Below are 12,615 nucleotides of genomic sequence, written 5' to 3'. Positions count from 1 at the left end.
ATGACACAAGCTATTCTTAAACACAGGGAAAAGAAACGCTGAGAAAAGTGAAGATTTAAAAAGAGTTTGACGACGTTAAACATGAATCCTAAAGAACTGGATTTCCCTTCATTTCTTTCTTCAGTCTGGTCCAACATGAACTTTGTCTTGATTTTGATAAAGAAGATGCAACAAAATTTTTCTATGAATAAATTGAAATCTAAATAGAAGTAAAAATATCAGACCACATGACAAAATAAATAATTGACAATATATTTTAAATTGATGTGAAAAGCAGCGACAGGCCGGGAAATTAGAACAAGTGAAGCCTGTTTTAATTTCACAGCCCAGAATGAAAATCAATGATCAATAACAAGTGATTTATCTGGTTCCTGCTTTTTGAATGTGACATTAAACACCTCGTCAGGACAGCTGTTTTTTTTGCACTGCTGTCAGCTGATTTGAGGTGAAGGTGTTGAGTTTCTCAGATTCTCTCTGCCGTCGAGCAGCTGATCAACACTCATGTGATCACAGTCTTTTCAATCAGTAATCAATACACAACCTTCAATCCAAAAAACTGGAAAGTTTGAACAAACCAGTTTAACTCAGCTGATATTTACGGACTGGAATCTGAGCGACAGATATGGCAGTGGCCAAAAATACACAGCACCCCCCCCCCGACCCCCCCTCTGACCCCATGCAGTTTGATTGACAGCCACCATGTGGCACATAGCTGGAGGTGCAAGTGATAGCCCTGCTGCTGATTCCCTTAAAAAGCCATCAGCCCCCAGCTGACAGTCCACTCTCATGCTATCAGCGGCTATTCTTGGCTTTTCTCAGATCACTGCTCAGTTCGCTGCACGCGGCCCCGTCCAACTTCACACAGAAACACGTCAAAGTGACACAAAAACACCAAAAGGCAAAGAGAGCTCAACAAAACCACGACCTCGAACCCCGGTCTGAGCCCGCTCCCCATAAACCACATGAGTCAGTACAGACAGGGGGACGCTGCGGGACGTACGGGGACACGGGGACGTTACTCACTTGTTTCCACAAGGCTGCCTGCGACTGATGGGACGGAGCCCAGCTGACTCTGACAAGCAACAGTCTCCTTATCCAGAAAGGTTTTTCCAGAAAAATCCAAGATGAGAACGGTCGAGCCTTGAAATATCCCCCCACCCCGAACAAAAAACAAAACTACACAGTGAGAAGCCGTGTAGTTTTGCTTTCCCTCCTCGCAATCCCTCCACCCGAGGCGAGGCTGGGAATGCTCCAACTGCTCAGGAGGGCCCAGATGGTGGTTTAGGTTTTTATACCAGGGGGGACCACCTGCATCATCACCCCCCCGACGCTCCCCATTGGCTGGTCGGGACCCTCAGGGGGCATGATGGGACATGGCAGCCATTTATGCAACCTCCACCCTGTCAGTCAACCCCGTCAGTGTTGATCGGTCTTTGATAGTGATCAATGTGATGTTTGATGGCAGCTCTGTAAAACTCAGTTCTGAGTCTTTGCTGCTTCCATGAGTGAAGCGCTGCAGTTTGTCTGAGCTGGACAGACCACAGTCCCCAACTCATTAAATAACTGCTGACCAAAAGGAGGCAGAGGCTGTCCCTGTCAGTCAAAGCCAATGCCCCCCCAGCCCCCCCAACACCAGCCGGCCGTTACAACACACCAACAATCTGTGTTTACACAACTCCAGTCTTCTGCTTCATTTGTTCAATCACTTCATCCTGACTCTCTCTCTCTCTCTCTCTCTCTCTCTCTTTCTCTTTCTCTCTGAGTCTGTTCAGCGGCCTGTTGGCCGCTCGGAGCTCCGGGTGTCGTCCTGCCGCTGCTTCATAGTTTGGTAACAGCATTTGGTAACAACCATGACTCAGCTGTCAATCATCCATCACCCATCCCTCCACTAGGAATGTGCTCCACTGTAAAACTCAGCTCATCAGATAAACCTGCTGCTGCCACTGACTGATTTAAACACAGTGTGGAAAAGTTCAGGTTAGATAACGCACTGTTTAAACTCTGCCCATCAACAGGTGTCATCAGCCACAACTGGACTCATTTAACTATTATTGTATCCATCCATCCATCCATCCATCCATCCATCCATCCATCCATCTATCTATCTATCTATCTATCTATCTATCTATCTATCTGCCTAGATTCCCCCACATGCTGATGCTGTGATAATAATAATAATAATAATAATAATAATATATTTTATCTTTTAAGTTACAAAGTTCATTAACGTGAAACAAGTAACAAATAAAGTAATGGAGGTAAAGAATAAAGAGAATTAAATTAACTGAGTAAATAAGAAATTAGAGTAAAACCAGCTTGTTTTCCAACAATTTGGTCATATAACAGAAACTAGACATGATGTGTCGACCTCTGTATTGGAATTTCACTTTATATCATTTTTATTTTCTTTCAAATATACCTGATACTTTCTGGTGAATAGTGTCTTATCTTCACCACAAAGACGAACCTTCTTTACTCTGATTTTTGATGGATGTTTAATTCTAAAAACCATGTGATTATTTTCTGCTTTCAGATCTTCATCTTCAGGTGAGTGATGTGCCCCAGGTGTGAGAGTCTCCTGAGTGTGTCAGCTGATTCCTGCTCGCTGTGTTATCACTGGTCAAGTTGAGTGTTCACAGAAGAACAACTCAGACCACCTGGACGGTCTGGTCCCCACAGAGACCTGATCTCAGCATCAGTGTAGGATTACATGAAGAGACAGAGAGACTGACAGATTAAAGTAGATCAAGATTTTAAAAATGGAAAACATGATGATCCTATAAAACACTGTATTTTCACCCTCAGTGTATTCAGTTTACCTCCTACCAAATATATGTACATATATTGAATATCCACATATGAAATATACTTCTTTACTTTATATGTACATAGATGTAAAAAATGATATTGAAACCTATCAGAAATTGGAATAATTTTCTATATTGACATTGTTTTGTTTGATCTGTTGATGTTGACTGACAAAAAATAAAATCTGTTATGTCAGAGAGAGACGTTTGGTTCAGTGGAGGGAATGAGCTAGCAGATGCTAGCTCAAAGTGTTAGCTTCATGTTAGCACTGTAATGTCTTCATGTTACCTCTCTAATGTGTTCATGTTAGCACTGTAAAGTTGCATGTTAGCGCTGTAAAGTTTCATGTTACCGCTGTAATGTTTCATGATAGCACTATAATGTTTTCATGTTAGCAATGTAATGATTCATGTTAGCACTGTAATGTTTTCATGTTAGCACTCTAATGTTTTCATATTAGCACTGTAATGTCTTCATGTTACCGCTGTAATGTTTTCATATCAGCGCTGTAATGTTTTCATGTGGGCAATGTAATGTTTTCATATTAGCAATGTAATGTTTTCATCTTGCAACTTGTACTGCTCTTCTCTCTTCTCCTCTGTGCATCAAACATCAATAAATGCCTGTCTAATAATCTAAGTGTCCTCAACCTCCTTCCAGCAGCTCACAAGATTTTCATCTCATTTAGTAGAATACTATGACACATAAATATGCCATAGTATACTAAGTCATAAAAACATGCCATAGTATAGATACTCAAGATGTATCGTTGTTTACACAGTCATAAAGTATGCTATAGAATACTGTGTCATAAAAAATGTGTCATACTAAATTTAATCTACTATACTACAGTGAGTCATTGAAAATGTCATGGTATTTTTATTGACTGAATATAAAACAAAATTTTTTCATGACTTAATATACTTGACTCTCTTTTGACCTTACACGTAATGACATTTTTATGACTTATTATACTAAGACAATTTTTTTTAATGTAATGTGATATGACATTTGTTCTAATATAATAAGATTATAATTTAGGTAACTTAATATATAATTACATTTTTATGACTTATTATACTAGGACTTTTTCTGACTTTTTATTCCTTATTATACTGTGACGCTTTATGCTTTCCTATACATGATATTTTTATTACTTCTCATGCCTTACTATACTATGACTTTTTTTTACCTTAATATAGTATGAGTTTTTATGCCTTACAATAACATTACTTTTTATAAATGACTTTTAATGACTTTTTATACCTTAATATACTATGATGTTTTATGCCATACTATATATACATTTTTCTTACTTTTTATACCTTAGTATACTAGTACTTTTTATGTCGCACTATAGTATGACCTTTTATGCTTTATTATACTATGACTATTTATGCACTACTATGGTATCAGTTTTTATAACTCACTATAGTATTATTTAGTATTACTGTCTTATTATGTATCATTATACTATGGCTTGCTAAGCTTCACTATACTATGACTTTTTTGCCTTTTTATGCCTTACTACACTATGACATATTATGACTTACTATATTATGACTTTTTTATGACATTTAATGACTTAATATACAATGACTTTTTGGTCCTTTTTATTCCTTATTATATTATGATAAAAAGAGGTTTTATACATTGCCATACTATTATTTTTTTTAGAGGTTTTATACCTTAGTATAATATGAAATTTATAAGACATTTTACACCTTACTATGCTATGAGTTTTTTTTTATTTGTAATGCCTTATTGTAGTATAATGTTTTATACTTTGCTATACTATTACACTTTTATGACATTTCATACCAATATACTATAAATTTTCAATTATTATTTTTTCGGTACTATATTATCGCTGTTTATGCCTTATTATACTATGGCTTTTCATGCATTACAATACTATTAAGTTTATATGACTTTTTATGACGTACTATACTATGACTTTTGCGCCTCACTATAGTATGACTTTTGAAGATTTACTATTCTATGACTTTTTATGAATTTTTGTGCATTACTATTGTACGTCTTTTTTTGCCATACTTCACTATGACTTTTTATGCCTTACAATGCTATGACTTTTAATACCTTACTATTCTATAACTTTTTATGTCTTACTGTACTATAACTTTTTATTCCTCACTAAACTATGATGTTTTATGCCTAACTATTCTATGACTTTTTTACATCATTATACTATGACTTTTTATGCCTTGTTATAGTATGACTTTTTATGTCTTATTATACTATGAATTTTTTATTAGTTACAATACTATGATGTTTTATGCCTTACTATTCTATGAAATTTTTTTTCCCTTACTATACTATGACTTTTTATGCTTTACTATAGTATGACTTTTAATGACCTTTTATACCTTACTATACTATGACTTTTTATGCCTTACTACAGTATGAATTTTAATGACTTTTTATACCTGAATATACTATAAGATTTTATGTCTTACTATACATGAGGTTTTTTATTACTTTTTATGCCTTATTGTACTATGACTTTTTATTCGTTACTATAGTATGACTTTTTATGCTTTACTATACTATGAGTTTTTCATGCATTCTTATTTTATGACTTTTTTTCCCCTAACTATATTATGACTTTTTATGAATTACTATTCTGTGACTTTTTATGCCTTATTATACAATGATTATTGTGTCTAACTATTCTATGACTTTTTATGCCTTACTATTATATAACTTTTTATGACTTACAGTAGTATGACTTTTTATGTCTTACTATATAATGACTTTTAATGACTTTTTATGCCTTATTATACTGTAATTATTATGCCTTACTATTCTATGACTTTTAATTCCTCACTATACTATGACTTTTTGTGCCTTGATATACTATGACTTTTTATGTATTATTATAGTATACTTTTAATGACTTTTTATGTCTTAAAATGATATGACGTTTTATGCCTTACTATAAATGAGGTTTTTTATTACTTTTTATGCCTTACTATACTATGATGTTTTATGCCTTACTATTCTATGGATTCTTATGCCTTACAATAGTATGACTTTTTATGCCTTACCAAAGTATGAATTTGAATTACTTTTTATGCCTTATTATACTATGATTATTATGCCTTACTATTTTATGACATTTAATTCCTTGCTATTCTGTGACTTTTTATGCCTTACAATAGTATGACTTTTTATGCCTTATTGTACTGTGACTTTTATTCGTTACTATACTATGACTTTTTATGCCTTACTATAGTATGAATTTTAATGACTTTTTATGGCTTATTATACTATGACTTTTTATGCCTTACTTTTTATCCTTTACTGTACGATGACTTTTTATGCCTTACTATACTACAACATTTTTATGCATTACTATACTATGAACTTTTATGCCTTACTATACTATGACGTTTTTTAACATTTTTATGCCTTACTATACTATGACGTTTTTTTACATTTTTATGCCTTACTCTACTATGACATTTTTTTTTACATTTTTATGCCTTACTATACTATGACGTTTTATGCCTTTCTACACTATAACTTTTTTTTGAAAATTTTATGCCTTACTATACTATGACGTTTTATGCCTGTCTATACTATAACTTTTTTTTGATAATTTTATGCCTTACTATACTATGACATTTTTTTTACATTTTTGTGCCTTACTGTACTATGACGTTTTTTTTTTTTTACATTTTTATGCCTTACTATACTATGACGTTTTATGCCTTACTATACTATGACGTTTTATTAACATTTTTATGCCTCACTATACTATGACGTTTTTTTTTGTTTTTTTTAACATTTTTATGCCTTACTATACTATGACGTTTTTTTAACATTATTATGCCTTACTATACTATGAAGTTTTATGCCTTACTAAACTATGACGTTTTTTAACATTTTTATGCCTTACTATAATATGAAGCTTTTTTTTTTTACATTTTTGTGCCTTACTGTACTATGACGTTTTTTTTTTACATTTTTATGCCTTACTATACTATGACGTTTTTTAACATTTTTATGCCTTACTATACTATGACGTTTTATGCCTTTCTATACTATAACTTTTTTTGACAATTTTATGCCTTACTATACTATGACGTTTTTAAACATTTTTATGCCTTACTATACTATGAAATTTTTTTTTACATTTTTATGCCTTTCTATACTATGACTTTTTTTTTTTTTACAATTTTATGCCTTACTATACTATGACGTTTCATTAACATTTTTATGTCTCACTATACTATGACGTTTTTTTTTTTTTAACATTTTTATGCCTTACTATACTATGAAGTTTTATGCCTTACTATACTATGACGTTTTTAAACATTTTTATGCCTTACTATACTATGAAATCTTTTTTTTACATTTTTATGCCTTACTATACTATGAAGTTTTTTGCCTTACTATACTATGACGTTTTTTAACATTTTTATGCCTTACTATACTATGACGTTTTTTTACATTTTTATGCCTTACTATACTATGAAATTTTTTTTACATTTTTATGCCTTTCTATACTATAACTTTTTTTTGATAATTTTATGCCTTACTATACTATGAAGTTTTATGCCTTACTATACTATGACGTTTTATTAACATTTTTATGCCTCACTATACTATGACGTTTTTTGTTTTTTTTTTAACATTTTTATGCCTTACTATACTATGAAGTTTTATGCCTTACTATACTATGACGTTTTGTAACATTTCTATGCCTTACTATACTATGACGTTTTTTTAACATTATTATGCCTTACTATACTATGAAGTTTTATGCCTTACTATACTATGACGTTTTATGCCTTTCTATACTATGACTTTATTTTTTTCAATTTTATGCCTTACTATACTATGACGTTTTATACATTTCTATACTATGACTTTTTTTTTTTTTTTACAATTTTATGCCTTACTATACTATGACGTTTCATTAACATTTTTATGCCTCACTATACTATGACGTTTTTTTTTTTTTTAACATTTTTATGCCTTACTATACTATGAAGTTTTTTGCCTTACTATACTATGACGTTTTTTAACATTTTTATGCCTTACAATACTATGACGTTTTTTTACATTTTTATGCCTTACTATACTATGAAATTTTTTTTTACATTTTTATGCCTTACCATACTATGACGTTTTATGCCTTTCTATACTATAACTTTTTTTTGATAATTTTATGCCTTACTATACTATGAAGTTTTATGCCTTACTATACTATGACGTTTTATTAACATTTTTATGCCTCACTATACTATGACGTTTTTTTTTTTTTTTTAACATTTTTATGCCTTACTATACTATGAAGTTTTATGCCTTACTATACTATGACGTTTTTTAACATTTTTATGCCTTACTATACTATGACGTTTTTTTAACATTATTATGCCTTACTATACTATGATGTTTTATGCCTTACTATACTATGACCTTTTATGGCTTTCTATACTATGACTTTTTTTTCTCCAATTTTATGCCTTACTATACTATGACGTTTTATTAACATTTTTATGCCTAACTATACTATGACGTTTTTTTTTTTTTAACATTTTTATGCCTTACTATACTATGAAGTTTTATGCCTTACTATACTATGACGTTTTTTAACATTTTTATGCCTTACTATACTATGGCATTTTTTTTACATTTTTGTGCCTTACTGTACTATGACGTTTTTTTTTAAACATTTTTATGCCTTACTATACTATGAAGTTTTATGCCTTACTATACTATGACGTTTTATTAACATTTTTATGCCTCACTATACTATGACGTTTTTTTTAACATTATTATGCCTTACTATACTATGAAGTTTTATGCCTTACTATACTATGACGTTTTTAAACATTTTTATGCCTTACTATACTATGAAATCTTTTTTTTACATTTTTATGCCTTACTATACTATGACGTTTTTTAACATTTTTATGCCTTACTATACTATGACGTTTTATGCCTTTCTATACTATAACTTTTTTTGACAATTTTATGCCTTACTATACTATGACGTTTTTTTAACATTATTATGCCTTACTATACTATGAAGTTTTATGCCTTACTATACTATGATGTTTTATGCCTTTCTATACTATGACTTTTTTTTTTTCCAATTTTATGCCTTACTATACTATGAAATCTTTTTTTTACATTTTTATGCCTTACTATACTATGACGTTTTTAAACATTTTTATGCCTTACTATACTATGAAATTTTTTTTTTTACATTTTTATTCCTTACTATACTATGACGTTGTATGCCTCTCTATACTATGACTTTTTTTTTTTTTTTACAATTTTATGCCTTACTATACTATGACGTTTCATTAACATTTTTATGCCTCACTATACTATGACGTTTTTTTTTAAAAACATTTTTATGCCTTACTATACTATGAAGTTTTATGCCTTACTATACTATGACGTTTTTAAACATTTTTATGCCTTACTGTACTATGACGTTTTTTTTTAACATTTTTATGCCTTACTATACTATGAAGTTTTATGCCTTACTATACTATGACGTTTTATTAACATTTTTATGCCTCACTATACTATGACGTTTTTTTTTTTTTTTTTAACATTTTTATGACTTACTATACTATGAGGTTTTATGCCTTACTATACTATGACGTTTTTTAACATTTTTATGCCTTACTATACTATGACGTTTTTTTAACATTATTATGCCTTACTATACTATGAAGTTTTATGCCTTACTATACTATGACGTTTTATGCCTTTCTATTCTATGACTTTTTTTTTTTCCATTTTTATGCCTTACTATACTATGACGTTTTATGCCTTTCTATACTATAACTTTTTTTTGATAATTTTATGCCTTACTATACTATGACATTTTTTTTACATTTTTGTGCCTTACTGTACTATGACGTTTTTTTTTTAACATTTTTATGCCTAACTATACTATGAAGTTTTATGCCTTACTATACTATGACGTTTTATTAACATTTTTATGCCTCACTATACTATGACGTTTTATGCCTTACTATACTATGACGTTTTATTAACATTTTTATGCCTCACTATACTATGACGTTTTTTGTTTTTTTTTAACATTTTTATGCCTTACTATACTATGAAGTTTTATGCCTTACTATACTATGACGTTTTTTAACATTTTTATGCCTTACTATACTATGACGTTTTTTTAACATTATTATGCCTTACTATACTATGAAGTTTTATGCCTTACTATACTATGACGTTTTATGCCATTCTATACTATAACTTTTTTTGACAATTTTATGCCTTACTATACTGACGTTTTTAAACGTTTTTATGCCTTACTATACTATGAAATTTTTTTTTACATTTTTATGCCTTACTATACCATGACGTTTTATGCCTTACTATACTATAACTGTTTTTTGATAATTTTATGCCTTACTATACTATGACATTTTTTTTACATTTTTGTGCCTTACTGTACTATGAAGTTTTTTTTTTAACATTTTTATGCCTTACTATATTATGAAGTTTTATGCCTTACTATACTATGACGTTTTTTAACATTTTTATGCATTACTATACTATGACTTTTTTTAACATTATTATGCCTTACTATACTATGAAATCTTTTTTTACATTTTTATGCCTTACTATACTATGAAGTTTTTTGCCTTACTATACTATGACGTTTTTTAACATTTTTATGCCTTATTATACTATGACGTTTTTTTACATTTTTATGCCTTACTATACAATGAAATTTTTTTTACATTTTTATTCCTTGCTATACTATGACGTTTTATGCCTTTCTACACTATAACTTTTTTTTGAAAATTTTATGCCTTACTATATTATGACGTTTTTTTTTTAACATTTTTATGCCTTACTATACTATGACGTTTTATGCCTTTCTATACTATGACTTTTTTTTGACAATTTTATGCCTTACTATACTATGACATTTTATGCCTTTCTATACTATAACTTTTTTTGACAATTTTATGCCTTACTATACTATGACGTTTTATGCCTTTCTATACTATAACTTTTTTTGACAATTTTATGCCTTACTATACTATGACGTTTTTAAACATTTTTATGCCTTACTATACTATGAAATTTTTTTTTACATTTTTATGCCTTACTATACTATGACGTTTTATGCCTTTCTATACTATGACTTTTTTTTTTTTTTACAATTTTATGCCTTACTATACTATGACGTTTTATTAACATTTTTATGCCTCACTATACTATGACGTTTTTTTTTTTTTAACATTTTTATGCCTTACTATACTATGAAGTTTTATGCCTTACTATACTATGAAATTTTTTTTTACATTTTTATGCCTTACTATACTACGACGTTTTATGCCTTTCTATAGTATGACTTTTTTTTTTTTTTACAATTTTATGCCTTACTATACTATGACGTTTTATTAACATTTTTATGCCTCACTATACTATGACGTTTTTTTTTTTTTAACATTTTTATGCCTTACTATACTATGAAGTTTTATGCCTTACTATACTATGACGTTTTTAAACATTTTTATGCCTTACTATACTATGAAATTTTTTTTTACATTTTTATGCCTTACTATACTATGACGTTTTATGCCTTTCTATACTATAACTTTTTTTTGATAATTTTATGCCTTACTATACTATGACATTTTTTTTACATTTTTGTGCCTTACTGTACTATGACGTTTTTTTTTTAACATTTTTATGCCTTACTATACTATGAAGTTTTATGCCTTACTATACTATGATGTTTTATTAACATATTTATGCCTCACTATATTATGACGTTTTTTTTTTTTTTTAACATTTTTATGCCTTACTATACTATGAAGTTTTTTGCCTTACTATACTATGACGTTTTTTTTTTTTTTTAACATTTTTATGCCTTACTATACTATGAAGTTTTTTGCCTTACTATACTATGACGTTTTTTAACATTTTTATGCCTTACTATAGTATGACGTTTTTTTACATTTTTATGCCTTACTATACTATGAAATTTTTTTTACATTTTTGTGCCTTACTATACTATGACGTTTTATGCCTTTCTACACTATAACTTTTTTTTGAAAATTTTATGCCTTACTATACTATGACGTTTTTTTTTTAACATTTTTATGCCTTACTATACTATGACGTTTTATGCCTTTCTATACTATGACTTTTTTTTGACAATTTTATGCCTAACTATACTATGACGTTTTTTAACATTTTTATGCCTTACTATACTATGACGTTTTATGCCTTTCTATACAATAACTTTTTTTGACAATTTCATGCCTTACTATACTATGACGTTTTTAAACATTTTTATGCCTTACTATACTATGAAATCTTTTTTTTACATTTTTATGCCTTACTATACTATGAAATCTTTTTTTTACATTTTTATGCCTTACTATACTATGAAGTTTTTTGCCTTACTATACTATGACGTTTTTTAACATTTTTATGCCTTACTATACTATGACGTTTTATGCCTTTCTATACAATAACTTTTTTTGACAATTTCATGCCTTACTATACTATGACGTTTTTAAACATTTTTATGCCTTACTATACTATGAAATCTTTTTTTTACATTTTTATGCCTTACTATACTATGAAGTTTTTTGCCTTACTATACTATGACGTTTTTTAACATTTTTATGCCTTACTATACTATGACATTTTTTTTTACATTTTTATGCCTTACTATACTATGAAATTTTTTTTTACATTTTTATGCCTTACTATACTATGACGTTTTATGCCTTTCTATACTATAACTTTTTTTTGATAATTTTATGCCTT

The 12,615-nt window shown here is 29.4% G+C and overlaps 1 protein-coding gene across 1 annotated transcript in view; it reads right to left on the bottom strand.

The window, feature by feature from the left end:
• The window catches only part of LOC130177603 (titin-like), a 174,918-nt gene extending 173,676 nt beyond the window's left edge, over positions 1-1,242 (bottom strand). Inside the window, exon 1 of the mRNA XM_056389497.1 lies at positions 1,024-1,242. The gene's annotated coding sequence lies outside the window, so the exon portion shown is untranslated. The remainder of the gene's footprint in view (positions 1-1,023) is intronic.
• Positions 1,243-12,615: the final 11,373 nt, after the last annotated feature.

This window comes from Seriola aureovittata, chromosome 11 (genome assembly GCF_021018895.1).
Source record: "Seriola aureovittata isolate HTS-2021-v1 ecotype China chromosome 11, ASM2101889v1, whole genome shotgun sequence".
Lineage (NCBI taxonomy): Eukaryota > Metazoa > Chordata > Actinopteri > Carangiformes > Carangidae > Seriola > Seriola aureovittata.
Note: the sequence above shows the minus strand (reverse complement) of the source record. Positions and strands in the feature narration are given on the sequence as shown.